This window comes from Pinus tabuliformis, chromosome 7 (genome assembly GCF_031772625.1).
Source record: "Pinus tabuliformis cultivar Carrire ecotype Pingquan chromosome 7, CPIR1, whole genome shotgun sequence".
NCBI lineage: Eukaryota > Viridiplantae > Streptophyta > Pinopsida > Pinales > Pinaceae > Pinus > Pinus tabuliformis.
The window spans coordinates 843675315-843696308 of NC_142293.1; the positions used below are offsets into that span (position 1 = coordinate 843675315).

At 37.8% G+C, this 20994-nt stretch overlaps 1 pseudogene; it reads right to left on the reverse strand.

Annotated features, from left to right (window-relative positions):
• Positions 1-19619: 19619 nt before the first annotated feature.
• Positions 19620-20462, reverse strand: LOC149250254 (aminomethyltransferase, mitochondrial pseudogene; annotated as a pseudogene).
• Between the last annotated feature and the right edge of the window lie 532 nt (positions 20463-20994).

Below are 20994 nucleotides of genomic sequence, written 5' to 3' on the forward strand. Positions count from 1 at the left end.
ACCATTTGTAGAAGAAAGCTCCAAAAGAGGCCAGAAGAGATAATAGTTCGTCTCAAGTTAAGGGTTGTTGTGACAAAGTTATATGAGAATGTTATTGTCAATCCTAGGACCACTAAAGGTTGGTCGGAAGAAACTAAATGCAATATTGGATTCAAGCAAGGGTGTCAATTATCCCCTATATTTTTGGGCATATACATTGATAAGTTAGAGGAGTGTTTGGAAGACGCAGGTTATGTTGACCCCACAGTCACTGATATGGTCGTAACTTTTCTCCTTTATGATAACAACAGTGTTCTTTTCACAAGGATCCATTATGCTCTTGTAAAGGAACTCAAAATCCTATAATATGTCTACTCCAAGATGGATATGAGTTTTAATACCAATTAAAGTGGCCATGCTAATTAAATCTGAAATATCACCTATGATAATTTTATTCATGACAACAGCGCCTTGGGGGAAGTTCCTTCACACAAATATCTTGGAATCAACATCCAAGCTTACTATGGGCTTGAAAACAATTGTAATTCAACAGATCCTTAGATTTGGGATAATAATAAAAAAACTCTTTGACTCTCATCACTCATGTTATTTTATATGGATGTGAGGTTTAAGGTTGTAGTATACCTAGAGAATCATAAATGAAGATTGAACAAATCCAAAAGTGATTTATAACCTACAACCTCAATATTAAAGGAAATACTCCCTACCGTATCCTCATGATTGAAGCAAGCCTTTCCTCTATTGAAAGAATGGCTATGACTAGGTATCTTATGTATAAGAAGTTACACAACATGGATGATAAGAGGTTTCCTAGAATTGCTTCTAACTCTAGCCAAAACCCCAACACTCGGCTCAAGTGAGAGTGGCATAAGGATGCCCAGTCTTCATTGGACCATTGGGGAATAAAGGAGGAGATCACATTTCAAAATCCATATGATATTAAAAATATTATGACTTCCAAATTTAAGGAGAAATTGTGGAGAAATAAAGAGCTAGAGGAGAAAAGGAAACTATGATATTATAAGGAGGTGATCAACCCCAATCATGAAAACCAAAACTACCTTTATAGCGTTAAGAAGAAAATGAACATTGCCAAGATAAGAACTAATTTTCATGAGCTTCATAGTGAAATTGGGTTTTGGTCAATTCCCAAAATGTCGTGATATGAAAGAGTTTGTCGCCTATGTGATCCTAAAAGTGTTGAAGATGAAAAGCACTTTCTCTTAGATTGTCCATCTTATACTCATGTTTAATCTAATTTTCAAAATATTTGGCATATTGCCAACGTTCTTGACCTTTTAACTCAGCAACACTATGGTGATCTGTGAATTTTTCTCTCACTTATTTTTTAGCAAAGAAATAAAATCTTAAAAAATTTTGATTAACCTCTTACCTTCTTAAGGTCTGGTAAACCATGTAAGTATTAGTAGACGTTAATCATTACCATCATCATCATAAATTATCAAGTTTCTAACTTAAATATCATTATCTAAAATTTCATAGCAACTTGATTTGCAAATATTTGAACTTCATTGATAATATTATAAATTCATGATTCTTGTGTATGGTTAACTTCATCTAATTTAGATATTTAGATAGCTATAATAACAACACATCTAATCAACTATTTTGTTGTAAAAAAGCATACTCTATTAGTTTTCGTTTAGTGAAGGATCTAGAAGATAAAATGGCATTGATAAAAATTAAACCTAAGTAGACATCCATCTTCGATTTTAATCTTATTATATTTACTCATCTCTTAATCTTGTTTGCATGCTCAAATCTAAAAATATTTACCGTGCGTGAAAAAGTTGTTGAAATTCGAGAGCAATAGAGATTTTTTTATCATGGTAATTGCTTGTGATTGTATATGTATGTATCTTTTCAATTTGTTTCTACTTCATTCATTATACAAAATTCAAAGCACAAGGACAAGAGATACAAGAAATTAGGCTTCAAGCCAGGGAAAAACCCACAAGGGGAAACCCGTCAATCCTTTCCTTAGAGATCCTTCATCAATAGGGGAAATTCAAGTCAAACTAACCAAGGCTACAAGTGCCAAGTCAGCCCTCCATCAAGCAACAGTTCACATGAAGTTTGTTATAAGTCTACTCACTGGATTCCATGATTTTGTCCATTGGATAGTCCACAAAGCTATCCATAAGAAGCCAAATATTTTTCCTCAATAGAAACCTGACCTTGTCCATTATTTTGGCCTAATAACCACAGATATAATGTCATGGAGTGCCTCATAATTTCATTCATATGTTAGAGAAATCTCTCTGGAAATTTGGATGCAAGTGCCTCAGAATTTTGGATGTGTGCCTTAGAATTCATATATGTACCTCAAAACTCGAACTTATCTTCTTCAGAATTGGGACTTGCCTTCCTCATAGCTTGGACTATGTGTGCTACAAAACTCAAATAGGTGTACCTCGAAACTCTAACTATTCCACAAAAGATCCTGAATTGGTAACTTGCCAAAATGATGAGGGATGAGTGACAATATGTAGTTGTTTCCACATGTGAAGAGACACAACTATTAGGCAAGTCGACTTGTCATCCTGAAGGGTTGATTTGGCAGTATGGAGGAGCAAATGATGCTTACAAAAATTCAATTTTCTTCTTTCTATAGGGTCACAAAGAAAATGCCCTTTGACTTTTTCTTGTGATCAAAAATAAAGCATGAAGAACATGTTTAATAATAATGTTTTTATTTTTATTTTTATCTTTAAATTAATATAAGTACAATAATTTTGAAGACCAAACCTAGTTACAATTTCAACAAAAGCTTCATGGCCTCATCTAACCTTGTGTTATAGTTAAGCATGGGATAAAAAAATAATTACTTGGAAAATCAAGAATTTTAATTGAGTTGCAAGGGCTAAAATTTGATTTTAATAGATTATCTTTCATGTTTTGATTGTTTTTATATACATTTGTGAATATAATGGTGATGTTTATGTCAACTTTATAATATTACACGGTTGTTTCAAAAGGTAGCCTTACTACCAGCATAAGATGGACCTACAAGTGGATAAATATAATTATCCACGATAGATATGATGATAAGATGCGTACAAGAATTACATTTCTTTTAATCTAACAGTTATGTGGTTAAATTCATTAAGTCCTTGCACTGACAACTTTCTTGAAATAATCATGTATTTTATCCAATCATCATAAATCCTATGATATCAATAATTTTGGAGCTATATATAACTTTGGTTTTGGATAGATATGGCATTCACATTGCCTACAACACATGTAAACCTTCTAAACCTCACTTTTTAGCCTACACACTTACTAGTAATCTTCTTTTATATACTCTAGTCAAATAATTTCATTATCCTACAAGTTCAAATGACCTTCTTGTGATTGTGTGAGGTTTCGGGGTAAGATAATTGTGTATTTGTGTCACTTTAGGTTTCATACTGAAGTGCAAAACTTCTTGATGAACAGAATTATATATAAATATCTTATTAAAAATGAATACACAGATGATGATTGTTTACAATGGGGTTCCTGGCTCATATACCACCATGGGCACCCTTTAGGGAAAAGGCATGATCCTATGATCGTGCCATTTCGTCTAATTAAACCTAAAATTAAATAATAACCCTAAAATTAACTAATTTTTTACATAGCATTGCCTTCCTCTCGAAAGAATGCTTTGTCCTCAAAGCCTACATAACGATGGATGTTGTTGACAAAATGCTTCATTCTCCCAAGAAGCGTCTTCTTTAGGTAAGTTCTTCCACGATCAGATATTCCAAGATGATCAAGGTCCCACACTTTAAAAGGTCTTGGATTAATCTTGCAATTTCCGTTTTTTGGTGTTGTGGATATTGGTATGGCTTGATGTTGACGGGGTCTGATCTTTCCTTGACTTCAATCATATGCTCAATTTTCCTATTAGGCGGCATCTTCATAGGTAGGTCTTGAAGTACTTTTCATGCTTCCTAATTAGATCTTGTATCTCTGGTGACTCTTCACTAGTCATATTTGCAGATAACATTTCTAACTGGTGACATTGTACTACATAAGCGGGTGCTCCTTTTCGACTCATCTTCATCATCTAAGATGATGATACAATTTGATTCTCTGGTGCTTGGAATCCATGTAATTTGTACTTCTGACCTCCCCATTTGAATTTTATAAATTGTACTTGGTGGTTAACAGCATAAGTACCTAAAGTTCGTAACCACTGGATACCTAAGACTACATCTACTCCTCCTAACGGTATTGTGAAAAACGGAGACTCTAAACTGAAGTCTTGAATCTGCAATTTAACCTTATGGCATTTCCCCACCTTTTAAATCTTCTTACCGTTAGCTACCATCACTTTCATGTTTGGTAAGGGAAATGAAAAAAATATTGAGTCTCTTTGCCACGGTTGAATCTACAATATTGTGTGTGCTACCAGGGTCGATGAGAACCACTACGTTGTTCTTCTTTATGTGTCCTTTTAACTTTAAGGTATGAGGTTGTGATATACCTGTCATAGTTGATAATGATACTTGCGAAATACTTCCATCATCTAATTCTGGTGAGAATTCTGGGGTATCTTCTGTTTCTTCTATGTCAGAATCTTCACTGTTTGAATCTTTGGTTGCTTCACAATTATATTGGTTCTTTGGTTCTTTTCCTTTAGCATATCTATGTTTGGGGTCCCACTTCTCACCACAGCGTTTTCATTTACCCTCTTTTATCCTTTGCATTTCCACATTAGATTTTTCATCTTCACGGCGATGTGGTGGAACATACCTCGTATTATTTGAGTCCACATACTGCGGTATTCTTCGTCTTGAATATGTTTTTTCCGCTTTTGACCAAAATATTGGTTCGAATTTCTTTTCAGCTGTTTTTGGTTTTCGTCTTGCTACTTCTATTGATGTAATGTCATGCATCTCAAGTTCTACTTGTAAATAGGTTTTGAGTCCTGAGATGTATGATTGAATTAGACGAGATTCTGATAACCCGGGTACTCGTGTTACTAAGGTCTCCCATTCTTAAGTGTATTCGTCCACACTTCCTTTTTGTCGTAACTTGATGAGTTTTGAAAAGAACTCTTCTTCCTTTACACCTTGGAATCTTTTAAAAAATGAATTCTTAAATTTTCTCCAGCTAATGACGTGTGTTGTCTTTTTCCACCACATATACCAATTATATGCTTCTCCTTCCATTTTCAAGGATGCGTGCCTAAGATTTTTGTCATCGTCATTGATGTCATATGTCTCAAAGTATTCTTCTACTTTATTTATCCATGCAACATTGTTTTTTTCATTTCCATCGAATTTAGGCATCTCGACTTTTGCCCTTCGCTGGTATGTTGCTAATGGTTGAGCAAAAAAGGGGTGTTGATTGGTAAAGGTATCCCAGAGTTGCTTGTTTGTAAAGGTTGCATTACTCACTTCTTGGTGGGGTGTCGCTGCTTTTTTTGAGGATTCAACTTTTTCATGAGAGTCTGTTGACTTTGTTGAATCTGATGAGATGTGCTCTTGATTTCTTCATTTTCTTTTAGTAGTTGTGCGGGTGTACAATTTTCCTTTTTACACAGAAGTTTCAGCATCGTTAAAGCCTCACTAATTTCTACCTCTGTTTGGGCATGTTGGTTTTCTATCTTTATTTCTATTTGATTTGTCGTATCCTGAAGATTTTTTATTTTGTCAACCTGATTTTTGATATCGATAGCCTGCCTCTCAAGCTTGATCTGGGATTCATCTAATCTTTTATTAACCTCATCGTGGTTGCTATGTATCTTATGCTCCGAGTCCAACAATTTTTTTTGGAAATCCGCCATTGTCATTGTCGACATTGAGCGGGTTTGTGGGGGCGTGTATTTATCTGTCAGTTTAAAATTTTAATAATTTTTATTATTATTATTATTATTATTTTAAATAATATTATATATAACTTTATAACTTATAATTAAATTACAGTTATGTATTATATATAACTTACATATATATATATATATATATATATATATATATATATATATATATATATATATATATATATATATACGTTATAATTATATATGTAATGTTTAGGCGTATGTTATATAATTTTAAAGCGGACAGTCGCGTCCCTGTAAATGGTCACGGCTAGTTAATATACACGTCCACCGGGAATATTTCGCAGTCCACCGCAAAAGAAGGAGACCGCTGATCCGTTCGCTGCCCGATGTTAAGAAAAGAGACCACGGCTCACACCAAGTTACCGCAGCTACCACGACAGAATTGACCGCGGTTTCAGTGTGACACATTAGAGGTCGATCCGGCAGTTTAACCTGATGAATTGATTGGCAAGAACCGGCGGCTCAACAGCTGTTTGGGAAAAGGTGCATCGGCCAACAGACAGCAGAATGGAACAAGGGAGACGTGCGTACAAAGCGGAATCGTTGACATTGATGGCGTCGAAGGGTGAGCAAGGATTCATTGGTGGAATGCAGTGACAGCGAATTGAGCAGCGAATGCAGTTGAGATAGTAAGCGCAGCAGTGGCTCCGATACCAAATGGTGCAGAGACTTATTGATGAACAGAATTATATATATATATATATCTCTTATTAAAAATGAATACACAGATGATGATTGTTTACAATGCGGTTCCTAGCTTATCTACCGCCATGGGCACCCTTTGGGGAAAGGGCATGATCTTATATCGTGCCCTTTCGTCTAATTAAACCTAAAATTAAATAATAACCCTAAAATTAACTAATTTTTTACATAACACATACATGGTCACCAATTGTCTAATTCGGAAACATAAATATTCCAATGTACCATGACCTTTATGCTAATGGGATTGTCCATAAATGTAGTGGCTCTCTTACTAACACACAGGTCGATCAGTTGTAAGATAAATATATGTAATTTCTTAGAGTCACCTCCTCTCTTTTCATATATAATAAAAATTATAATTAATGATGGGATCCATTATGTTTGGCATTTTGGCATAGTTTTTACAATTTTAAAATATCCTATCTTTCTTAAAAATAATGGTAAAGAAAACATAGTTAATAACACATTTTCTTATCATTTCTCGTATTAGAAAGAATTTCAAAATTTGGTAGGGATTTTGGAAGTCAAAATGGTATTGTAGTCTGATTTCAACTTTTCTCGACTCCACAGAACAATTATCTACATAAGATTATAAATCAACGGACACAATACCCACTGACAAACCTCTTTTGAACTCAACTTGAAGTTGTGAATATTTGTAGCTTATTGGCAAAATTAACATAAAATATCAGTGGGGGATGTAATCCATATGCATAATTCACTTTTATTCACACAATAAAATAATATAACTAATGTCTTGGTTGTCCAAAAATGTGTCGCATTCTCTATGAGGAAATACTCGAGCCAGAATCAAAAGGTTTGATTTTGAAGAGTCGAATTGGATAAATGTGTGTTTGTATCCATAGAGATCACTTTTTTAGATTGATAAGATGGTGTATGCACAAATATTTCACCTCCAAGCATGTCAACGCCCTTCATTATGTACAAATAAATGGCCTAGACAAGGATGCAAGGAAGTTCAATCCTATTGTCTAGAGCATAAGTTAAAAGATCAGTTAAGAATCAAAATAATAATAGGTTCAAGTTTATGAAATTGCATATTACTATAAGGTGACAGCTCCATATTTTATACATACTACATACCCTGTGTTCCAAATGCAGTAAGGGTAATCCTAGCAATAGAAATAATGAGGTGAATCAATGTGTATCACAGATTTTAGATGCAAATTCTTGTATGGTTTGAATATTTTCATTGATCTAACCTCTCGGAGTGCTTTCTTTGCTTAAGCATTGGGTTTTGTTGGTTTAGTTCCATTGTGCTTTTTGGCTTTTACATTGTCTCGATGCAACCACACCACAATAGCTAGGGTGTGCACAATTTCACTTGGGACGAAAACTTCAAGTGTGTAGAAACACACCTAGATGCATCTATCCTACACTCAAGTGTGGAACGTTGTACCCAATGTTGATTTTTACATAGTCTTCTGTTGAAAACCGTAACTAGGTTCAGTCTTCATAATGAAATGTAAATATGATTTTATGTAATGAGATGTAAATAGGAAAATAAAATTATTTTATTGACTTGCTTCATGGGTTTCATGAGCAAGGGATTTTGTTTTTGAGTCAAGACTCACATTGAGAGTCTTTAGGATTTATTTGTCATCTAATCATAAAATGTTAGAGTCATTGTCATGTATTGAAGTCATGTTACACTTTGTAAAAGGTCAATCGTTTCTATGTAAAGTAGCCTCCAAGAACTTGTCATCTATACTCTTCATGTCGGCCTAAAGGACATGAGAAGAAGTGTATATATAGCCTAACTCGGCCTCACTTAAAGATACGCATTCGATCAAGCAACTTGACTTAACTTCGATAAGCAAAAGCGCGAAGTAGAAGGGAAACAGAAGTACGAAGGAGTCTAAGAGAAGTGCGAAGAAAGAGGATTCAAGGAAGTGCAAAGAAGAGAGAAGGTGGTTTCTTCTGGGCAGTGTGAAAATAGGATTCTTCTGGGAAAGCGAAGGAGGATTCTTCTGGGATCTGTGAAGGAGAGATTCTTCTAGGTATATCGAAGGAGGTTTCTTCTGGGGCAGTGAAGAGAATAATTATTTTGGGTGACCGAGATCTAGAGACCGAGATTCTCTAGAGGAAGCCAAGTAGAAGCAGTGTAAAGTATAGAGACCGAGTTTCTCTAAAAGGAGCTGAGGACAGCAATTCAAGATCAAGCAGAAAGTTGAGAAGGGAAGAGGCAGAGCATCAAGGTTAGTGACAAGGTTCTTGAGAGGATACTAGAGTCAAGAGTCTGTGTCATGGTCTTGGTACTTATCAATTGAAGATCTAGAAGAATAATTTTGATCGGGTTTTCCTCTCAAGAGGTGAGAGGTTTTGGCCCTGGATGATAAGCCTACATATTGTGTCACTTGTCTTTTATTGTGCATATTGGTAATTTTCTTGATGAAGATAACACAATAATAACATAATGAAAAAAAAGACTATAAGCTAAGAAGTAAAAGTACATCACAAGAAATTATCAAGCAAAGAAATATTTTAACTCTGAATGCCCTAGATTTCTCAACATCTTCTATAGTGATAAAAAAATTTATGTTTTAACTGATCTTTTTGCACATTCTTAAAACATGGTTACATCAAGCAAATTATACAAAAGACATCAACAATACAATAACAAAAGAACCATGAAGAAGAATCCAAAAAAGAAGCATAAGGGATTACCCTAGTAAAACCCTCAATGGGGAAAATCCCAACCAACCTTTTCCTTAGAGAATTAATGCAACAAGAGATACATCAAAGTCAACTAGCCAACCACCAAAGACCAAGTCAGCCCTTCATAACTATTTTCACATAAGCTTTGCAACAAGTTCACAAATTGTCCTACAAGCCTCAAACTCGCACTATGAAACAAAGATATAGGAACTTCAAAAGAGGTTGAAGCACGTCCTTTATCTCTACTTCATAATGTGCATTGTATCGCGGACATATTCCATAGAGATGATGCCTCAGTTATGCACTAATATCCTCAGACCCTTTGCACTTGTATCACATATATACGCTTCAAAACTGATGCCTTATTTCTATGTACTGGACCTAGAGACTTCACACAAGATTTGGCCTCTTTTGTAGCTACAAAATGCGAGTACTTTGCTTCTGAACTGCATCTTTGATCTCCTTATCTTTTTTGTCCAAAATAGAGATATATCTGCATTATTCCACAGAAGATGTATGCACCTCATATCTGCATTGTTCCAAAAACATATAGTGCCTCAAATCCACATGTTTTCACATGGATACAATGCCTCAAACTTCAAACTTTTTATGCCTTAAGGAGCAAGCTCTTTGCCTCAGAAAAACAAGCTTCCATGCCTCAGATCAGAAAACTACTTGCCTCAGATAATAGATATGAATCGTGTCTTGGAGGAGAGTGAATAGGCTCTATTTATAGTGATTTGTCCATACGAAGGGGCACGTCTCTTAGGTGGGCCGACATGGTATTTGTGGAGGCAAAATACAAATTTAAATTTTGATTTTCTGACTCTTAATGAGCCTTGTAATATTTTTCTTTTGAATACAAAAATAAATATTTTTCTTTTTCTTGCAAGCTTGAAGAACATGCCTTCAAAAATATAATTTATTTTCCAATATTACAAGTACAAATGAAAATATTATGAAGACTGACCATAACTACAAAATTCAACACTCCCTCTTAGCTAGGGTACAAATGGTCTTTGTATACATAATCTCTCTAAGGAAAGATTCAATTCATCAATAGCATCATCATCTAGGTCAACACTCTTAACCTACATTAGCATCATCAATACCAGCATCATTATCTACCATCAGAATCTACTAGTGGCCATATCTGGGGTGGTATCAAACCCATGGCATTGTCATCAGCATATTAGGACTCATTCCTCTAGAGCAATTAGTCCTCAAATCCCAAAGCCTCTCCCTACGCCAAGATGTTGAGACCTCAACTAGCTAGCACTCACTCATCCTTCCTGGTGAGCACTCTGGGCCAAGACCTCACTCAACCCCTCCCTGGTTGGTGATCGGATATAGATGCTAAAAGGACCTCACTACACCCTTCTTGGTGTGTGATCGGGTCCAAGATCTCACTCAACCCTTCCTTGGTTAGTGATCAGGTCCAGATAGTGAAGGACCTCACTACACCCTCTATGGTGTGTGATTAGGTCCATATATTGATAGACCTCACTACACCCTTTCATTGTGTGACCATGTCTCCTTTGAAAGGAACTCACTCAACCCTACCTATTGAGCACTCAGGGCCTCTCGGACCATCCTCCCTACCAGAAGAATGTCCATCCACGCCTCTCGAGCCTCTCTGAAGTACATGAACTTTTCCTTGGGCAATGGCTTTGTCAAAACATCAGCTATCTACTCATCAGTGGATATATTCTCGAGCCTTATCGCTCTCTTATGTACCATGTTATGGATGTAGAGATACTAGAACTAAAGGTGACCTGACTCATCATGTTGTCACCTGCACCTGATCAACTAGTCCTGCGAGCTATAATCATATTGCTTCATAGCTCACCTATCAAACTGCAACATACTTGGCCTTTGAGTGCAATAGATGACTTGCTTCCTACTCATCCATGTGATCGAATCTCATTCAAAAGCAATATACAAACTTCTTTTGCTTTCAGCACTCCTTGCCCTGCAGCTAAACTAATTGTCATGACCAATCGTACCATGTTGGTGCTTCAACATGTGTTGGGCTATATTCCTTGAATCAACCATAAACTGATCTTCTTTCATTTCCTTGATCCATCATCTTGCCTGGGTATTCTTCCTTAAACAGAGTTTGTCGTAGCAATCCTGATTTGCTCCCTTTTGTCATAGGTATTATCAGCTACCTAGTCAAGATCCTTCATCTAAGCTCAACTCCCTCTGAATCTGAGCAAGGTTTCTTGGAGAAGCTTTGACTTCTCCCTCTAGAGAAAATCTTCTGATTAATGCAACTTCTTGACACATGAGCTCTTTTGCTTTCGTCAGCAAATCATGCAAGATCAACCTTGATCCATCAATCTAAGGGTATCAATTCTAAGCATCTTGTACAAAGCTTATTTTCTACTAACAAGTGTAGGACTTCTTCATGTACCTCACCATCTTGAGGTAGTTCACTTCTTGCATAAAGAAATATGATCCTGACAAGGTGTCCCTTCATAGTCTTCTTCCCTCTTGCTGAGGTGATCGTTGAATTTCATGCCATCCAATCATAAGGCATTCTACTCCCTCTAAGTCTAGATTCCAACTAGGATGATATCTCTTAAAACAATTTCTCTTGTCACAAACCTTATTCTTTCATCATTTTACTCTGTTGCTAGAGCCTTGGAAATCTTTATTATGTACCTACAATCCTCACTTAGGAGGTCGAGGAAGAATACTTACAACAAAGAGTTCAAGGACAAGAGATTTAACTATTAGTAAAAGCAACAATAACAATAATCAAATAAGAGATATATAAATCACTTATCTTTTTGAGAAAATGTCAGCTCCCTCTTGATCTTTAGTCCTCTTACATCCATTGGCAACTTTATTAGCTTTATCCACATCATCATCTTGATGTCATTCCTTTCTAGGGTTTCTTCTTTCAGCAAAAATGTTTGATCCCAGGGTTTTTCCCATAAACCCTAGGCTTCCTTCTCCAAGCCTTTAAGATTTACAAATGACTAGCTAGGGTATTTAACTTCAAACCCTAGACTATTAAAATTCCATAAACCCAAACCCTTTCTGCTTGATAGGGTTTACTAACCCTAGTTATCTAAAACCTTGGAGTGCCCAATCTTTCATACCCTAGATTTTCCTTGCAAGTTCAACATTCTTCTACATCTACATAGAATCCCAATTCTTCAGCAAATAGGGATTTTTCAATGAGATGTCTTTATAGTCAATTAATCTTTGATTCAACAAGTTTTGCACTTCAAACTTTAAACTCGTTCCATCAATGTATGACTTCTTATTTGGTACATTGACTGTCTAGAAAATAGAATTCAATTATGGCAACCATAACTTAACTTCATTCAATAAAGCGAGTCATTTTGTTTTGAAGAAATACCAAACCTTACACCTTCAACATACTAGTCATAGCCCATAACACGTCAAGATACAACTTCAATACCCTACTAATGCAATATCTTCAAGGAAGCACAATATTGTTGATTCGCATTTCCACGTACGACAGTACGAGGAAACTATCATGACCCCATCGATGGTCAGACCACTTAAGACCACCATGGGTGTGCGGCACAGGCAAGGTTTCGTCGTAAGGAACACAACTTACTCACTCCCAGACTACGCATCTAGCCTATGTGTCTTTTAGCAAAGCCACCATCAACTTGCAGAATAAGTTTTCTAGCAACTTCAACACAATAGCCCTTTGTTTATCTTTACTTAGACAATCTTCTTCTTTAACTTACCCAACAGTTCATTTACTCTTAACAATAGAGCAATAGTACAATGAAGAGAAGAAAACATCAACAGTGGTAAACTTGTACAAGACAACAATCTTTACAAACTTTACCTTTTTATATTACATGGGAGGGGGAACTCCCAATAGAAAATCTCCCCTTTTTTCAAAATTCAATATACAACAACCAGGTCAGACGTTGGCTAAATTCACACCCTTCCCAAACACTTTGCTTTTATCCAAGTTTTGCACACCTTGGCAGCTTGCACCTTGACCAAGACCCACAAAAAACCAATGTTAGTGCAGTCTAATGACCTACACAACCAACCAGAAATCCAACCCTCAGAAATACACTTGCCAAAATTCATGCAACCCTCTTGACTTGGCTAGGTGAGCCTCATGGCACCCATCTTCTTCTACAACTTGTGCCTCTTCCTTAGTTACGACTTGTGTGCCTCTGTTTTGTGCTTCTCTTGTCTTTCGACTTTTCTTGGTTTCCCCACTCGTTTCAACCTTTGTTGTATTTATATGTGTCTCAACCAAATGTTATGGGCAGTCACACCTTGGTCAATGCCCCTCTCCATCGTTGGGCCAACATAACATTGTACAAGCACGAGCATGCCTTTCCCAACACCTTGTCGTGCACAACACGCAACGACCTTGCATGGCGCTAAGCGCCTCGCCTCCGTGCAGGCGCGCCTAAGGCACACATCCTCGTGTTGGGGTGCTCCCCAAGCGATCCCCGACGGTCTGCATGCCCGACTTTCGTTTATCTTATGCATGCACTTGGCCCGTGCGTCCAATGTACCCAAACATTCGTTTTGACTGCTCACCCAGCTAGCTTGTGTGCACAACACGCTCATTCGATCTTGCATTCGGCGCCCGGTGCATGCCTTCATGTGAGTGTGCCTAAGCACACATCTCGTTTGTCCATTGATCTCCATGGCACATCCAACAATCAAATAGCTAATATATTGTGTTCCCTTCATGTCCAAGTAAGCACATCGCATGAACACCCTCACCATCATGAGGCGCCCAACTTGGTGATCTCGTCGCACAAGTGGTTGCACAGCCCCACCAACATTGTCAAGTCGTCATTAGATGTGTGAGACCAATTTGGGGAATGCCTTCAAGCGCACTCAAGCCCAAGGGTCTAACATATTCCCCCACTCTAAAACAGTTGTCGTTTTTGGCAACAACTTCACCCGGAAAACTTCTTTGCCAAGTCCACTCTATCACGAAGTGTCACCAGCTCCAACGTTCATTCTTGTTGCATGATCTCTTCGCCAGAACTTCATATATGAAGATCTCTCAAGTCTCCAATTCATGTGATCATTTGTTGCCATACTCCAACTTAATTCGAACATTTCTCTACACACTATCGGTCCCCATGACTCAGACTGGTTTGGTAGCTAATCCAACCGTCGCATCCAACCCATGAGAATGCACATCCTCATGTCATCATCAATTGTTTCTCTAGCACTTCATCACATCTTGAGTCTCCTAGAAATCTTCCAACTCTGCTTATCATGGAGCGCCTTACAGCAGCACTCTGCCTTCAAAGAGGTCTCACCATCCTAAGCAAACGATGGCGAGCCCATCTCCTCTAGAAACTCAGAAAGATAGTGGGGTGGGGAAGTTATGTGGGCTCCCTTTCCCAAACACAATGCCATCCTTCCTAACCATAGGCAGTGATCCCTTTGACATGAATCTGCCATATCTTTCCATAACATATCTCATCAAAGGTGGATAAGACAACTTACCGTCACTCTCCTGCATCAAGCTCATCAAGAGAGAATCCTCATGCGCATGTTTGATTGCCTTTGTGGTCTCATCTTGGTCCATAACAACCTCTCCAACTCTATCCTCGTACTATTCCAATGCTTCAATCCATTTATCCGAGTCTTCTTCCAATCTTCTCATATATGAATCATGGCCCTCATCTCTTCTATGATCAGTAGAAGTCTGGGCATCAACTCTCTCTACCTTAGCAACCTTGCACTCCATCACACAAGTCTCCATTGTCTCTAGTTTGTCTGTCAACCGCAGAACACTATCGGACAATGTTGAAATCAATTTCGCTTGTTCCATGAGCATGGTCTCCATGCGACCCAACTTCTCATGAACCTCATCATCGCGTTGTCCTACCTCCAAACTCGTCGTTGTTATCTTGCACACACCTGTCATGGCTCCAACAATAGAAACACTTATTGATTCATCCATCCCATCATGCATGAGCAGTTTTCCCAAGTGTGGTATAGGCATAGCCTCGTACTGCTTCATAAATTCCATGCCAAACACAACCTCATAATCATCCAAGTGAATTGTGGTGAAGTCAACCTTCCCTTGCCAACCTCCAATCTTCACCTGCACATCTTCTGCAACTCTATGGACTCTATCTCCTTGTGAATTTACTGCCTTGATCGATGCTTGGGTTGGAGTGAACCTCAGCCCCAACCTCCCAGCAACTTCCTCCCTCATAAAGTTGTGAGAATCCCTAGTGCCCAACATGACCAACAACGATTTCTCACCAACATGCATCTCAACATACAACAACTTGTGTCTTTTCGAATCATGTTTTGGGTGCTCTCCTTCACGACAACAACTCCCAAAACCTGCATAACACCAATACAACCGTGAGAGGCTTGTTCCTTCTCCTTTTCTTCCGCTTGCACCAATGTTGTAACCTTTTGTCTCATTGGGCATTGCTTCGTCGTGTGATCTTCATCACACAACCAACACGCCATCAGCATCTTTCCCTTCAGATTTTCGCCTGTCTTCTATCCATCTTCCTTAGAAGACAACTCCTTCCCTTTTTCAGACTTCTTCTTCTCACCCTGCTCTTTTCCTTATGCCTTACCCTCATGGTAGTTTAGAAGTTTGTCAGCACTGCGAATGCTTCCTCAAGAGTCTAGATCTTTTGCCTCTTCACTTCATCCCGTGCCCAAGGTTGTAGACCAATCACAAAGTTGAACACCTTGTCTTTCTTTGCCATATTCAAAAGCTCCAACATCAAGCTTGAATACTCATGAAAATAGGCCTAAATGCTTCTTATATGCTTAATATATTTCACTTTCGTTTTCGCATCCCATGTCTCATCTTGTGAGCTAAAAAGAGCCATCATTACCTCTTTCATCATTTCCCATGTGGTGACTTCAGTAACGTTGCCAAGGGAAACCTATTCCACTCACCTTCTCCACCACATCTTCACATCCTTCGTCAAGAATGGCACAACAGTCTTGATCTTTGCTTCCGCGTAAGTGACTCCCAAACGATCTAGGTACTGCTCCATATCCCAAACAAAGTTTCCAAGTATTTTCATGTTCCTCGTACCATCATACGATTTTGGCTTCTTCATTTTCACATGAACAAGGTAGTCAAATGAACCCTACCCAACAACCTTCTTCAAAATCAAGACTTTATTCTTTATCCCGGCAGAGTTCTTTTCCAACTTGCCAACTCGCCCAATGCCTCCATCTTTCACTGCATAGAGGTGTTTGATGTCATACCCCATCTGGTCAACTTTAGCCTCTGTATAATTAGTTTGACTTCTCAATTCCTCAACCTCAGACTTTAGCTTGTTATTCTCTTCAATCAACCCATCTATTTGTCATATCGCTCTTTGAAGTCCATCCCAATACATGTTTGGAGACTTGCTAGCCTCTCCTGTCTCCCCATGTCATGAGGGCATCTCCTCAACCACCTATGGTTCTCCAATGTTTTCCATCTGGTAACTTTGTTGTCTAGTCTTGGCCATCCACCACAAACTTCAACTCTGCCAACTAGCCAACTCTCAAGCTTCGACTTGGATTCTCTAGTACCAACTGCACGCAAAGTGTGGGTTCCCTTGCGTCAAACTTGCTTTGATACCAACTTGAAAAACCAACACCCAAGCCCATGAAGGGGAAAATCAGGGACAAGGTTTCATGTGCATCCCCTCATTACAAGGATGTCCATAGCTATGTTACAAGGACAACACCCCTATGCACCCCCCCATTATAGGCATGTCCATAGCTCTGTTACAAGCACAACGCCCCTATGCACCCCCCCAGTTACAAGCACGACACCCTTGTGCATCCCCCCTATTACACGGATGTCCATAGATCTATTAGAAGCACAAACGTCCCCCATAACAACATATTTGATCCCTCTTGGCACTTGGTAGATACAAAGTTAAGATGGATCTACATTGGTTTAATTTCTCCCTTTAAATAGGCTATATTCCACATGAATACCATGGGTTCTCATATTTATATTTTTATTATTAATTTATTTTTATATGGTTATTTTTATTTTGTTATTTTTATTTTATTTTGACCAAGTTAAAATGTTTATATTGCATTACATTACAACATCTCTACCATGTTGAGTTGGAGAGCACCTGTCCATGGATATCTACCCAACTGTTATAGAAATTATGAAAGCGCATAACATATACATATTTTATAAAAGACATTAACTTGTAACAAGATCTAGGACTAGGGACTGCTCTCCAAACAAAATCTAAAATATGAAATAAAATTCATTATCATATTATCTCACATTTAACTGTAAATTTCATATTTCCATGTTCTTAGATTTGCATTTTCAGTTTTCATTGTGTGTGATGCACCCTCCCCCCACAAACTGCCTCACATCCAAATTTTAAAAATGTCATATCTGCATACCCATGTACCTTCGCTACCTTGGATCATAACACTTTGGTATCATTGGTCCTTGTACCTTTTACTTTAATCGAATATATGACGGAAATTTCAACGGGAGTATCCAATGTATGAAGTTGTTAAACTATTTTATTCTTTCGAACGTTTCCTCAATCAAAGAGTCCCTTTTCGGGCAAGATATATTATGGGTTCATAACAGTACTCACAACTGCAAGCAAGATCAGTTAAACTCATGAAATGAATGAAGATTAATTCAGCCAAATGAGAAATTAGTCTAATAGTGTGTTGCTCTCTTGGCTAGCCACGAGTCTCAACATCTATACCTGAAATTATGACATTGGAAAAATGACCAAAACCAAGTTGTTGGTTATCATTTCATATGCACAAATCTCTCATTTTCTACTGTTCATGGTAATTAGGGGTGGGGGCTCACTAACCTGGTGCAAACTTTACAGAAATAACCAAGGCTTTAAAGTTGAAGGAGCTTACCACAAATCTCTCATTTTCTACTGTTCATGGTAATTAGGGGTGGGGGCTCGCTAAGGTGGCGCAAACTTTACAGAAATAACCAAGGCTTTAAAGTTGAAGAAGCTTACCCCATAAATACTAGAGATAATGACAAAAATGACACAAGAAAATTTTGCCTAAAACCTTACAGAGCACTTCTTTATAACCAGAGGGGACAGCACTTCTTTATAACCAGAGGGGGCATTGGGACAACTCATTCAACACAGTGGAAAGGAGATTCATACACAGATCGATCTATTGACAAAAATGACACATGAAAGTTTTGCCTAAAACCTTACAGGGGACTTCTTTAAAATCAGAGGGCATTGGGACTTCTTTATAACCAGAGGGTATTAGGACGACTCCAACAGAGTGGGGAGGAGATTCATACACAGATCTATTGGACCTCGCTGGTGCACCTGATGAGCCTGCCGTGGTAGGCCATTCTTAAGTATCCAGGTCTCTCAGACAGGCAGATAATCAAATTCCCATGAAATGAATAATTATATAGTAAAACGTAGACCAAAAATGTTGGCAACTCAACCAAATTAAATAATGTTGACCAGCAAAAGGACACATAATTTCACACCTAAATTACAATTCATATAATGATGGTCAAAAAGACAATGGAAAAAATCATTTCCATGGCCTCTTCGCCTTAATATGGATGCTGTGGAAACACCTAACTTGAGTCTACTAGTACTGCTCATCTGAAAGGGGCAAAGCTTAGTTCCAATACATCAGCCCCACAAATATCTCAACCCCTCACCAATCTTGATCAAGTCCACTATAGTAAAACGTGAATTGGATCTAACTGCATGGCCTACTATCTTACAGCACATGACTCTTTCTAAAAATTTCAGTTTTTGAAATGAAATGGCCTTTATACTATATTTTTAATCAAACTCTAAAATAATCAGTTACTTTGTAGGCTAGTCTGGAATAGCTACTTGGTGGCACGCTGCCTTTTATTAATATGCTCCTATATTTATACTCCCACTATTGTTTTGTTTTGTTAATAGATATGAGAAGCACATTTTAAATGTGCGTGTGGTTGTGTTTTGAGATTGCTTTATGTGATAAAATTTCAATCAATCTATGTAACTAACTGTACCATCCAGGCAATGTAACTGCAGTAAATCCTTTTCAATGAAAAGCCGAATAGTTTTGCAAGTCTATTTGGTAATCAACCCAAACCAAATAAATTTGGATTTCCAATGAAATTTTGTAGCTAAATGTTGCTTAACGCTTAGAATATGAGTGACAACAATTTCTTTGCACTGCAGTTTAGCCTAGATCTCTCACTATACCAACAGAAATAATTACCATGCAAAGACAGTTTAATCTTTTTGAAGTTGAAACACATCTTGTAGCTTGCATCCCAAACAAACCAGAAAATTTCCACCTATGACTGTAAACAAAACAGCTTAATCCATCACACTATCACAAGGAGAATTGGAGTAATCTGCCAGAAACAGAATCCCAAATGAAACTGGATGTTATTGCTGCATAAATGCGTGCGTTACAGCTACAGAACAGGAGATGTTGCTTCTTGTTGAGAATAATATGTGCATACGCACACATAGAGAAAGAAAGTAAATATGACTACAATCTGCAAAGTTACACAGAAAAGACTCCCAGTTCTGTCTTTACCATGGGAAAGGCAATTCCTAGCATTTCCAAAAAAGAAATAAGACTTGCAGATAACCTGGCCAAAATCCATATGCTGCAACAAGAATATACGGGCTTAGGTAGGTTTGTAGTACTTGGCTGGCACAAATGGCATTTTAGTGACAGTTGCATCATATGCTTTTCCACGAACCGAAACTTTCAGTTCTGTCCCAGTTTTATGCTTTCCTGACTTTACATAACCCATGGCTATGTTCTTCTTGAGGCAAGGACTAAATCCTCCACTGGTGACCTCCCCAATAGGGTTCCCTGAAGCATCCATTATCTCACTGTGACTCCTTGGAGGTGGACCACCAGAAATCATGCCAACCCTGCGCCTTGCAGGACCCTCCTCCAGCTGTTTTAGTATGACCTCAGCACCAAGAAATCCACCCTCTGCCCGTCTTCTCTTGCCAATGGTCCAAGCAATGCCAGCCTCTACAGGTGTTATGTCCTGCTCCATGTCATTTCCATATAGACAAAGACCAGCTTCAAGCCTCAAACTATCACGAGCACCTAGACCTGTCAACCTTAATTTTCCTTCTCCCCTATCTAAGATAGCCTTAGTAAGATCCACTGCATGCTCTGATGGAACTGATATTTCAAAACCGTCTTCACCTGTATACCTGATTCAACAAAGAAATATAATCAACAATTACTGGACTAAAACAAGATTTAACCATATTGCATCAACCAAATGGGCATACTGATAAAATTGAGCTGCTTAACAATATCAGTGTTCTTCAAGAAGACAAAAATGAAAACTTTCTCAATGTTACACAGAAAAAATTGAATTAAATGTGAGATATAAGTGATGCTGCAAAACTATAGCCACAACATGAACACATGTTTTTAACTCTTGAAAGTATGTATCCCAACCTAAAATTATGGCACAAATGCATGGAATCTCAAAAATTATATACGTTTTCCCTAAAAATGTTGTAAGGAAGCAATCAGAACCGAAATCATGACATTTTGCAAATAACATATATCTGATTTTTGTACTCAGTATAATGAAATATAACTAGTGCAAAATTATGTCAATACTCAAGGCTCAGTATTAACATTTGGATATTCTGCTTGCCAATTCCATCCACCCCATTCATTTTTCTAAGCCGAACTGAGATATCATGGAACTGGCCTGTAAATGCAAAGTCCAAATGGCTGAAGAGGAAAGAGAAGTT